At 55.4% G+C, this 12,259-nt stretch overlaps 1 protein-coding gene and 1 long non-coding RNA gene across 8 annotated transcripts in view; one reads left to right on the top strand and one right to left on the bottom strand.

Annotated features, from left to right (window-relative positions):
* Positions 1-977: 977 nt before the first annotated feature.
* On the bottom strand, positions 978-11,546 carry LOC144323690 (uncharacterized). Of its 6 annotated transcripts, none has more exons than XR_013389062.1 (5): positions 10,433-11,546; positions 9,897-10,066; positions 9,543-9,815; positions 8,724-8,936; positions 978-1,184 (listed from the first exon to the last, which is right to left on the bottom strand). It is a non-coding gene; the product is annotated as an uncharacterized LOC144323690 (long non-coding RNA). The 6 variants fall into 6 exon arrangements; XR_013389061.1 differs by lacking the exon at positions 978-1,184 and adding an exon at positions 5,082-8,200; XR_013389059.1 differs by lacking the exon at positions 978-1,184 and having other exon boundaries at positions 5,078-8,936; positions 10,433-11,543.
* The window catches only part of MGAT3 (beta-1,4-mannosyl-glycoprotein 4-beta-N-acetylglucosaminyltransferase), a 40,914-nt gene continuing 39,241 nt past the window's right edge, over positions 10,587-12,259 (top strand). The window contains exons 1-2 of one of the 2 annotated variants that reach the window (XM_077914458.1): positions 10,587-10,698; positions 11,021-12,196. The gene's annotated coding sequence lies outside the window, so the exon portion shown is untranslated. Of the gene's footprint in view, positions 10,724-11,020; positions 12,197-12,259 lie in introns of both variants that reach the window. The other variant, XM_077914457.1, reaches the window with a different exon arrangement.

Here is a 12,259-nt window from a genome sequence, read left to right as displayed (position 1 = left end):
CTGGGTGCTGAGGTCCCTGTCCCTCGTCCCCTGCCCTACACCCAGCAGCAGCCAAGCCTTGACCATCCAGGCAGAAACTGAGAATGCTCCCTGGAAAGTCAGATCCTCTTGAGAATGAAATCCTAAGGGGCACCTGGGGGGCTCACTCGGTTAAGAGGCTGCCTTCGGCTCAGGTCCTGATCCCAGGGTCCTGGGATCAAGCCCCGCATCTGGCTTCCTGCCCCTCTCCCTTTGCTCCTCCCCACTGCTTGTGTTCTCTCTCTCTCTCACTCGTTCACCATCTCTCTCTCTCTAATAAATAAAATCTTTTTTAAAAAAGAAAACAGAATCAAGTCCTAAAAATACTCATGCGCTGGGGCACCTAGGTGGCTCAGTGGATTGAGCATCAGGCTCTTGATTTCGGCTCAGAGTCCTGGGATCAAGCCCCACGTCAGGTTCTGCGCTCAGCGGGGAGCCTGCTTGTGCCTCTCCCTCTGCTCCTCCTGGTCCCCCCCAAATAAATAAATGAATAACATCTTTAAAAAAGTACTGACACGGGAGAGTTCCCCAACAGTGCCCCCCACCCCCGAGCAACCTTCAGTGGCCCTCAGGTGTCTACCCTAACACACCCCGAGGAAGCAGGTGACTCAGTTAACAAGGTGCGTCCAGAACTCAGAGACATAAGTAAGGAGAGTATCAAAAAGACAAAAAGACCCAGCCATTGCCATGTGACTCAGCAATTTCAATGAAAACATGCAACCACACAGAAAGTACACACAAATGGTGGTGACCTCACTCAGGTAGCCAAGGTGGGGACAGCCCAGCCGTCCACCAGTGGGTGAGGGGGTCAGCCAGGGCGGGTGTCTCCAGCCATACAGAGGAGGAGGCGCTGGCACCTGCTACACTATGAGCCTCGAGGACGTTGTGCTCAGTGAGAGAAGGCAGGCATAAAGGTCACAGTCACATATTGTATTATTCCTTTTAAATGAAACGTCTGGAATAGGCAAATCCATAGAGACGGGAAGCAGATTAGTGGTTGCCAGGGGCGGGGACGGGGGTGAGGAGTGATTCCTTAATGGGTGCATTTTCTTTGGGATGAGAGGCTCTGAATGTAGACGGAGGTGGTGGTTGCACAGCGCCGTGAGGACGCTCACGGTGGGCCTGCACCCTTGGTAATGGTTGATTGTATGTTATGTGAACTTCACCTGAATTAAAAATAAATAAGATGAAAAAAATAAAATAAAATAAAAATAAAAATAAATAAATAAATAAATAAGATGGGCAGCCTGGGTGGCTCAGCGGTTTAGCGCTGCCTGCAGCCCAGGCCATGATCCTGGAGACCCGGGATCGAGTCCCAGGTGGGGCTCCCTGCATGGAGCCTGCTTCTCCCTCCGCCTGTGTCTGTGCTTTTCTCTCTCTCTCTGTATCTCTTATGAATAAATAAGTAAAATCTTTTAAATAAATAAATAAATAAATAAATAGATAGATAGATAGATAGATAGATAAATAAATAAATAAATAAATAAATAAATAAATAAATAAATAAGAGAACCAGAACCGTCTTCTGAGCTCTAGGCAGCTCCCTGAGGCTGGAAAGCACCTGGACTAACATGCTGGGTCAAGCATCCAGCGCAAGGACGATGGAGCGAGGAATGCCAGGTTAGATGCTCCTGCAGTCACATTTTAAAAAGGAAAAAGGAACAGGTGAAATTAATGTTAATGCTATAGCATCTTGAGCCTGGTGTAGCCCAAACGTTATCCTTTCAACATGTAATCATCATAAATACTGCTAACTAGATGTTTCTTTTGTATTAGGTCTTCAGAATACAGGTGTATTCCCACCCCAGGACGTGGGAATGCAGACAGCCCAGGGCCGGAGCCCCATAGCCGCTCAAGGTTCAAGGCACCCACTGCCTGGTGCCGTTCTGGTGGCTCACACTGGAGTCTCGGGACAGAAGCTGCAGAGTTGAGGGTTTAAGATTTCGTGGGTGTTGAACTGTGAATTAAAAATAAATTGGCTACAATCTTCTATAGGGTCATCTGAACATCACATTAGAAATTAGTCCTAAATTGGGGCACCTGGGTGGCCTTTGGCTCAGGTCATGATCCCGGGGTCCTGGGCTCCCTGCTCAGCCGCTAGCCTACTTCTCCCTCTCTTTCTACTGTTCCCCCTGCTTGCACTCGCTCTCCCTTTCTGTCAAATACATAAATAAAGTCTTTAAAAAAATAAAAGAAAGAAGCTCTAAATCAAACATGCAATTATAGTGTGACCCAGCGATTGCCTATCTGGGTGTCCACCCAAAAGAAATGGGAACAGGAAGTGAAACAGATAATCATACGCTGAAGTTCACAGCAGCCGTATTCACAATTGAGAAAAAGTGGAAGCAACCACTCGCTGACGCCCATGGAGGAATGAATGAATGGAAAAGCAGAGTGTGGCGTATTCCTCCCCTAAGATATTATTCAGCATTAAAAAAGAAGGAAATTCAGGGGCACCTGGCTGGTTCAGTTGGTGGAGCGTGCGAGTCTTGCTCTCGGAGGTGTGGATTGGAACCCCACATTAGGGGTAGAGTTTACTTAAGAACAAAACAAAACAAAACCCAGGAAACTCTGACACTTGCTACAACATGTGAAGCTTGAGAATATTACAGTAAGCGAAATAAGCCTGCCACGGAAGGATAAATGCTGTCTGGTTGACTCATATGTAGAACCCGGAGGAGGCAAGTTCACAGAGTCAGAAAGTAGAAGGGTGGTTGCCCGGGATGGGGGAGGAGCGTGGGAGTGGCCCCTGGGGACGGTGGTGGTGGTGCCGGGCGCACAGCAACGTGAATGTACTTGATGCCACTGGACTGTATACATTTAGCTCCAGAAATGGTTAAAATGGTAAAAATTTTTTTTAAATGGCAAATTTTATCTTGTGTATACTTCACCACAATTATTTTTTTTTAAAGATCTTATTTATCTATTGAAGGAAAGAGAGATAAGGCACGAGCCAGAGGGAGGTAGAGGGAGAGGGAGAAGCAGGCTCCCCGTTGAGCAGGGAGGCCAACGTGGGCCTTGAACCCAGGATCCCGGGGTCATGACCTGAGTCAGAGGCAAATCCTTAACCGATTGAGCCACCCAGGAGGCCCACTTTACCACAATCAAGACAAATACATCCTGCCACGCGCCCGATGTATTTGGGTTCATGTTGACCAGGGTGGTTGAGACTATAGTCACTGGGGGAGAGCAGGGGGGAGACGATGCCCGGCGGAGGGGACGGAGGGGACGGAGGGGACAGGGCAGGAGCTGCGCAGGCACTGACCCAGCCCCCAGCCAGGGCCCTGTAGGGTTGTGGACAGGAGGTGACCACAGGAGGCTGGGGGAGGAGTGAGGACCCCCACCGCCTTGGGAACCAGCCCCACTGGTGCTCAGAGCCAGCAGGGCCCTTTCCTGTTGTCAATTTGAATTTGTATTGCCTCTGCCACTGTGTTCTTTATATTTGTTTCTGTAACTTCCCTTTGGTTTTATTGTCGGAGGCAAACATGAGCATGAGAGGTTTACACCTGGCTCTGTGTCTGTGCATAATGAAGAAACACTATAATAAAAGTGATTGAAGACAACCCCAGGATCCACGAGAAATACTTTCTTTAAAAGAGCAGTCATGCGTTGCCCTGTCTTACGCAATGCTGTGATCTGGCTTCTGTGTCCCCTGAGGCACAGTCATCTCTGCATCCCCATGGGGCCAGCACCAGGGCCAGTCTCAGAAGGGTTTCCTGAGTGAGGGAGCCATGAGTGTGTGCAAGCATAGGGGAAGGAGGAACCTGCGGGCAGGGAGGATGCGGGGAGCAGGATGATGAAGGGAGGCTTGGCCGGGGGGGTAGAGTTTGAGGAGTGGAAGATGCGGTGGGCAGCGGACCCTAGGGCTAAGCTCCAGCCCTCGCCCAGCGGATGTGGAGGGCGATGAGACATGGTCCCGGCCCCGCCCAGCAGCAGTGTCCACCAAGGACCCAGCCGGAGCCCAACAGTCAGGGGCGGTGGGCCTGGGGCCTGTCTTCCCCATCCAACACCCCACCTGGACGGGATCCCTTCCTCCTTCAGCCCCACCACACCTGACCCAGCTACCACCAGCACCTCTCTGACTGGCCTCCGGCGGCCCAGGGCCACGACTGCTCATTCACTCAGAAAATAGGCACCAGGGGCCTGATTAGGACTGCACAGGTGAGGGACAGCTATGGCCCTGCCCAGGGAGACAGAGCGCCAACAAGGAAATAGTGAGGGTATCGGATGACAGCAAGCAGCAGCAAGTGCAGGGAGGAATGAAAAAGAAACCTAGGGTCCTCATGCGACCTTCTCTGGGATAAATCCACGATCCAGGCCCCCCCACCCCTGGGCTGGCGGCCTGGGGGCCCGGCTTCATGGGACCTGGTCAGGCCTGCTGTGAGCTGCGCACCTCGCCCCCCAACCTGGAGGCTCCAGTGAGAAGAAAGCTGTGCTCCGAGAGACCAGAGGGAGAAGGAGCCTCGGAGAAGGCAACAGGCCCAAGGCTGCGGGCTTGGAGGTGCGCTCCAGGTCCCTGTCCCCATGTGGCCTGGCTTCTGAGCCTCGGCTTCTCCCCCTGCAGGATGGGCTCAAAGTTGTGGGTGAGAATGCTGCAAGGATCAGCGGGGGGCCCAGATTCACCCCTGGGGAGGCTGGAACAGGCCACGGGGGGAGGAAGGAGTGACTGTCACCCTAGCCCAGTTTATTATTTTTTTTTAATTTTAAAAAAAGATTTTATTTATTTATTCAGGAGAGACACAGAGAGAGGCAGAGACACAAGCCGGGTGAGAAGCAGGCTCCCTTCGGGGAGCCCGATGTGGAACTTGATCCCAGGACCCTGGGATCACAACCTGAACCAAAGGCAGACATTCAACCGCGGAGCCACCCAGGTGCCCCGGCCCAGTATAGAAGCAGCTCTTATGGGGATCCCTGGGTGGCTCAGCGGTTCAGCGTCTGCCGTCGGCCCAGGGTGTGATCCTGGAGACACGGGATTGAGTCTCCCGTCGGGCTCCCTGCATGGAGCCTGCTTCTCCCTCTGCCTGTGTCTCTGCCTCTCTCTCTCTCTCTCTCTCTCTCTTCTCTCTCTGTCTCTCATGAATAAATAAATAAAATCTTTAAAAAAAAAAAAAAAGAAAGAAAGAAACAGCTCTTATCCCAGCTCCAGGGCTGGAGACCCAAACCTCACAGGTGCTGGCAAACAAAAGGTAGGAGGCCTGGCCTGCGCCCGCCTCCCAGAGCACCTCCCAGAGCACCCCACTGCGGGCCAGGAGTCCAGGTAACATGTGCCCCTGCGCGGCCTCAGCATCTGCCACGAGCCCATCTGTGCCTCCTCCTGCCCTGGAGGCTGAGAGCCTGTAGGACAGGGGATGGAGGGGACAGACTAGCCTGGCTTCATGGCTCCCAGAAACTCCCTGCTCAGAGCTGGACGCTGCAGGAAATGGGGCAGGGAAGCAGGAGATCTGAAGGTCAGGGCTGGCTCCACGTGCCAGGTCTTCCAAACCTCTCCATGCCTCAGTTTCCACACCCCTGGAAGAGGAGAGATGGTCCCTCCCAAGGTGGCAGGAGGAGCAGATCGTGGCGGGGAATCTGTCCTCTACTGGGCGTGAGTGTTCTTTAAGTTGGTGATAATGTTGGTGGCAGAGGAGCAGGGGCCACCAGGGATGGGTGTGGGTAGTCAGGGCCGTGTCACGTCCTCCTCAAGCTCCAGAGAAGCCGTTTCCTGTGAGCTGCTGAGATGCAATCAGGAAGCAGCTCTGGGGCGGGGAGTAGCTGGATGGGATTCTAGGCTCCGCTCCATGTCTTCCCTGCTGTGTGGCGTGGGCAGGTCACTCCCCATCTCTGGGCCTCTGCTTCCTCTTTGGGGTCTGGCTGCGAAGATAGCTCAGGAACTGGGCCCTCTAGGGGCTAGCCCCAGGACCCAGTTGCTTTGAACCACCCACCCACCCTGGGGTGAATGATATAATCTGCTCAGGCAGCCCTGGCACCCGTCCAGGCTCCTTCCTGTGCAGAGATGACCAACGAGATAAACTGGGGCCATTATGCAGGGAGGAGGCTCCCAGGAGAGGCAGGCAGCGAGCAGTGCATGTGTCCAGGCCAACAGGAAGGAGGGGGAGGAGGGGAGGGCAAAGCTGGGCACGCATGTTGATAAGGATCCCCCCCTGGGGACAGACCATCTGTGACGGTAGGTCATGGCGGCTCCAGGGTGGCCTTCGGGGAGACTTGGCAACCCCCCCGGCTCCTCAGCCCCAAGTGGGCCTGCTCACTATCGAGGGCCGTTTAAGATACATCCCTTCCTGGCGGCGCCTGGCCGGCTTGGTCAGTAGAGCATGGGACTCTTGATCTCAGGGTCCTGAGTTGCGCACAGATCTTACTAAACGATATGTGCATATCCCATCCTTAAGATACCCCACCCTGCACAAGCCATTCCTGTGTAAGTCCCATAGTCCCTTGGGTGTGGACTGCATTCCCCACTTTCTGGCAATTTCTCCAACAGGAGATCTAGAAATAGGCTGGTGGGAGAAGGTGGGAGGAGGAGGAGGAGGATCCCAGTGAGAGGCGGAGAGCTGTGGGTTGGGTGGCACTCTGCTCTGGGCTGGTAGGCTCCCACTACCCTCGGTTCTGCAGACTTGCTGAGCCCGTCCACACCTTGCCCCACAAAGGTGACCCCAGTGGGGGACAGGTGGCAGCAGGGGTCTGGTGGCACTGGCAGAGGTATGGTAGCCGGTGAGCTTCTGCTACCCTCCAATGAGCCTCTTAGCCTTGGCTGGTGGCCACCACCAACTCGTCTGCATCTGTCCCAGAGCAGGAAGGGACCAAAGTGGGGTGGAAGGAGGACAGGTATGAAGCCACCAGGTCCAAGATGAGTCACAAACTCTGATTGTGGGGTAAGTCGCTTTGTCCCTTGGCCCTGACCTTTTCTTCTGTCACTTGTGGCTACATCATCTGCCTCACTGGATGGCTGGAGGTTCAGAAATGATATCGGTCATGTGTAGACGTGGTGCAGCAATAGCCCCCGATAGCGCGCTGGTGTCTCCAAGTCCCTGGAGACTTTGGGCCAGCTGGGGAGAGGTCAGCTTGACTCAGCCCTGGAGCCGCACTCTTCAACTCAACGGACTCAAACTCCAGGAGCCTGATGACTTTCCTGAGCTGAGGGAGAAGAATGACTCTCTTTGCCTGCTGCACTCCCTCCACCTCCGCAGGGGGTTGGAAAGCAGTAGGACCGGCCATAGTACAGTCAGGAAGAGGCCATCATTCTGCGGGACAGGGCTGCTGGCCCAGGGGCCCTCCGAGGAGCCGGAGAGGCCTGGCCTCCATTCCTTGCTCACGTTCCTCAGGCATGACCTCTGGACCAGCCCAGGATCCGCTTGCCATACTCACGCCCTCTGCATCCTCACCCCATTCCATGCACAACGGTATCCTGTCTGTGGGGGTAGACCAAGTCCCAGAGAGGTGATGTTACTTGCCCAGATCACCAGTGGAAGCCAGACTTGACCCTGGTCTGCCATGAGATGATGACGCTCATGTTGCGTGATTCAAAGATTTCGGAAGCAAGGTCTCCTGACGTGAAGTGTATCAGTTAACTATTGCTGGGTAACAAACAACCCCCAACCATAGTGCCTCACAGCAACCACCAGCCTGGATTTGCTCCCGATTCTGCAGTTTGGGCAGAGCTGGGCAGGGCCCCCTCTTCTCTGCTGCGTGCATTGTCTTATGGGGCACCTGACCAGCCTCCCTCACATGCCTGGGGCTGCAGCAGGAGTGGCCCAGCAGCCAGGGGCAGGCTGGGCCTTTCTCCTGTCTTCCTGCTTTCTAGGGGCCCTTCCATGTGGCGTCTCTCTAGTGGGGTCATCCTATTTCCTTATGTGGCTCTGGCTTCGAAGCAGAAAGAAACAGATGCTGTAAAGTCTTTTAAGGCCTAGGCCTGAAATCTCTCAGTTGCTTCCAAGTCATCCTTTTGGTCAAAGCACATCACACACCCAGGCTGCCCAGACCCCAGGGGAGGCAGACCGTGACCGCGTGGCAGAGTTACAGGGACGGGAGCGACTGTCGGCAACCACTTTGGCAGCTGTTCTTCCAGCAAGGATCCTGCCCTTAGTGGGTTCTTGCCTCCTGTCAGACTCCTGTGCGGCAGGCGTGGGAGAGCTGATGATGACCCATGGCGGGGCAGGGGAGGGAGGGCCCAGGGAGCTCCAGGGCCTGGCTGCAGGGGGACGAGAAGACTAGGCTGGCCCTGGCCAGGCCCAGGGGTCCACAGGCCTCAGAGCCCTCTCTCTTCAGGCCTCTGGGTCTTTCCCTCCCTGGCCCCAGCTGCCCTGCTCCCGAGGGTAAGATGGCTGAGCTCCAGCGGGGAATGAGGCCGGGCCTGCTCATCCTGTTGGTGACAACACTCTACAGGCCCTGCCTGGGCTTTGCTGAGGAGCCGCGCTGGCAGGGAGCGATGCCCGGGCCCTCCACCTGCCCTGCCCTGCCCCGGGACCTCCCTGATGGCAAGAAACTTCCTCCCAGCAGCTCCACCCTAGCCCCACCCCCCATGTCCCACATTCTGAAAATATGTTGGCTCCAGATAGAGATGTTCATCGGTTGGTGGGGAGGAGGCCATGCAAATCCTCCTGACACCTCCACCCCCTAAAGTCCTCAGGAACGGCAGAGTGGCCGCCCCAGGCTCTGGGGTCCAGTCTTGCCTGGCCAGTCATTGGCTGTGTGATCTTGGGAAAGCTTCTTACCTCTCTGGACCTCGGTTTGCTCATCTGAGAAATGGGAAAAGAGGGCAGCCCGGGTGGCCCACTGGTTTGGTGCCGCCTTCAGCCCAGGGTGTGATCCTGGAGACCCGGAATCGAGTCCCACGTCGGGCTCCCTGCATGGAGCCTGATTCTCCCTCTGCCTGTGTCTCTGCCTCTCTTTCACTCTGTGTCTCTCATGAATAAATAAAATAAAATCTTTAAAAAAAGAAAAAAAGAAGAAATGGGAAAAGAGAAAGGCAGGCCTGACCACTCTGCTTGGGCCCTGCTCTGCACACTTGAAGTCCAGCAGCTCCTACGACCCTCCTGACAACCCCGGGGGCCAGGGTGAGCACGCTTCTCCTATTTCATTTTATAGCAAAGGAGATGAATGCACATAGAGAGGCCCAGGGACTTGCCTGGGGTCGCAGAGTTAGTCACCAGTCCGGAGCCCATGCTCTACCCATCCCCAGTGGGCTCCCCACCTCCTAATTCCTTTTGTCAATCACTATGGCAAAATCCACATCACATAAACTTGACCGTGTGCAGGGCTGTGGCATTCTGGGCCTTTGCCACCACCCCTCTCCAAAGCAATTCTTCCCCAACTGCAATTATACCCTTTATTTTATTTAAGATTTTATTTATGCATTTTAGAGAGAGAGAAAAGAAGAGAGAGGAGCACGAGGGGGGAGGGCAGAGGGAGAAGGAGAGACAAGCCGACTCCCCGAAGGGCTCCATCCCATGACCCCAAGATCTTGGCCTGAGCCAAGATCAAGAGTCAGACACTCAACTGACTGAGCCACCCAGGTGCCCCTGAAACCATACCCTTTAAACAATAATTCCTCATTTCCCAGCGATCACCGCTCTTCCCGTCTCTATGAACTTGACTTCTCCAGGTGCCTCGTGTGAGTGGAGTCAGAACTTGTCCCCTGTGTTCTTCTGTGACGGGCTTATTTCACTTTGTATGATGTCTTCGACGTTTGCCCGAATGGTAGAGCACGCGTCAGCATTTCCTTTCTCGTGAAGGCTGAATAATATCCCGATGCACGTACAGACCACTCGTCCATCCGCGGACCATGGGTCGCTTCCACCATCTGGCTGTTGTGAATAAAGATGCTATGAACAGGGGCGCATAGATATTTGTTCAAGACGCTGCTTTCAATTTTGGGGTGTATGTACCCAGAAGTGGAATTGCTGAGTCACACAATAACTCTGTATCTTATTGTTTGAGGACCTGCCACGCTGTTTTGCACAGCAGCTGTCCCGTCTCACCGTCCTCTGCTGCACGGGGATCCTGATTCCGTCTTGTACTGCAGTGTAACTCCAAGCCCCAGGAAACGCTGGCAGCCCTGGTGGGTGCCAGGCAGGGCCCAGTAAAGAGCTGGTGGAGGTGGTCCAGCAGCTCCCTAGGGGCGTGCAGGCGGGACAGGGGTGCTGGGAATCCTGGTGGGCACCGAGGGAGGCAGCCTGGTCCAAGGCATCCCCTCCCATGGACACTGAGCCCCGGGCTCTGGCCTTCCCCACCCCCACTCTGCCGGGACAGGCCATCCTGGGGCAGGAGGGTTGAAAGGGGCCAGTGTGGGGCACATGTCTACACTAGCAGGCTTAAGGCCACAGGACAGTCAGACCCTTGGGCTGGAGGCTCCCTGCTCAGCTGGGCCCCACCCTGACATCCATCTTCCACCTGAGTATCCCTCTTCCCTGGCCTGGGTTACCTCCTCCCCTGCCAGGAGTGGCATGCCTTGTGGGGACAAGTCCTGAGAATTGGCTTTGTGACCTGGGAGAGGTACTAATCTCCTTTGAGGAATTCCCAAGGCCAAGCCCCTCATTGTACAAGTGACTCTTAGTGAGTCAAGGGGTGTGGACTGTTCTAGAACCCTGGCTGCTGACTCCCACCCCAGCTTTCTCTACAGCCTGCCCATGCCACTGACATCCCCTCAGAAGGTCTGGACTTGTTGAAGATCCTGGTCCTAAGCTGAGGGTGGGTGCTCTGGCCTCCCAAGAAGGTACCAGAAGCAGGGTATCTCTTCTGCATAAGCCCTGGCCCAGGCAGGGCCTCTTCAGGTCATAGGGCCTCAACCTCTGCAGCCCTGGTCCTGGCTGGAGGCAGGGATCAAACATCCTGAAGAGTGGCAGTGTGAGCCTAGGCACATGGTCTGGGCCCAGGGTCTTGGGCCATGTGCACTGCCATGGGTTGAAGGCCATGGTCATGGGATGCGGTGCTAGCAGCTAGATTCTTATGGCCCTGGGCAGGATCCAGCCTCTTTCTAATCCCTGTTTTCTCACTGGTGCATTTGGCCTAGGACTGGAACTACATGGCCTTCAAAGACCCCTTCCAACTGGAAGATTCCAGAAGGAAGTCACTGAGGGGGGACTCTGAGCAGTCATTTCCTGAGCACTGACCACACATGAGTCGTCATGGCACTCACTATGTCCTAAGCGCTGAACAGTCTAAACTTACTCATTCCTGACAATGATCCTAAGCAGTAGATACAGTTCTCATTGCCAGGGTACAAAAGGAGAAACTGAGGCATGGAGAGATTGAAATGGCTGCAACGATAGTGGAACTCAAGCCCTGCCTTCTCCACCCATGTTCTAATCCACAGTCTTATACCATAATGTGGCTGAGCTTTCTTTAAACCAGAGTTTTTTGAGCGCTGGAGCCTTTCCAAGCACCAAGTGTAGCAGCTCGCAGGAAGCATGCAACAGTGACCAGAAACCCCGCCACAAGAGCCGGTTGGGTAAACTGGGGGACGGGCTGTTAGGGGACGCAAGAGGCCCTCTGTGTGTCGGTGCTACTCAGGCCATGTCCGGAGGCAGACGGTGGGGGCAAAGGGAGCGCAGCTGGCATAGAAGGATCTGGAATCTGTCACAGGAGGAGTCTCTAAAGAACCTGAGAGGAGAAGTGGTGGAGCAACTCTTGCCAAATTTCTGAAGGCCCACGACGCCCATGAAGAACCTGGCGGGTGCTGAGCAGTTCCGGGCGGTGGGACCCCGGATCTCCCCCAGCCAAAGCTGCCCTGGGGCCAGAGTCGAGTGAGTCCCGCTCAGCAGGAGGCGTGAGGGCGCCGGAGGAGACCCTGGCCAGGTGTCGGGCGTGAGGCTCAGTGGCCACATCTGGGCAGTTGCGACGGCCTCGGGCTCGACAGTACCTCCGTGTCCCCGGCGGGGAGCTTCACTGTCCTTCCAGCTCCACGGGTCCCCTCGGCTCCAGCTGCGCAGCCCGGACCCCGCCAGGACTCCAGCAGCACCCTGTTCTTCAGATTTCTGGCGGCCAGAAGGACAAGAGAACCTGCCAACCCAAGGCGCCTCCAAGACCCCGGGTGCGGCCAAGGGCTGGCTCGGCATCTGTGTGGAGGGCACCTCACTGGAGGGCCCCAGAGCCCAGGAGCCGTGCGACGGACAGGCCGTGACTCAGCACTGCCACGCTCGTGTCTCACGTCTGCTTATGGCGTTTCAAGGCCCCTTTGCCAAAGCAGGTGCTGATTGTGTGAAGCGGGGGCCCGGGAGGCGGGAGGGTGGCTCTGGGTGGGCTGTGCGCT

Source organism: Canis aureus, chromosome 11 (assembly GCF_053574225.1).
Source record: "Canis aureus isolate CA01 chromosome 11, VMU_Caureus_v.1.0, whole genome shotgun sequence".
In the NCBI taxonomy this organism is placed as follows: domain Eukaryota; kingdom Metazoa; phylum Chordata; class Mammalia; order Carnivora; family Canidae; genus Canis; species Canis aureus.
The sequence above is the reverse complement of the archived record's forward strand: the minus strand, read 5'-3'. Positions and strand labels throughout refer to the sequence as shown.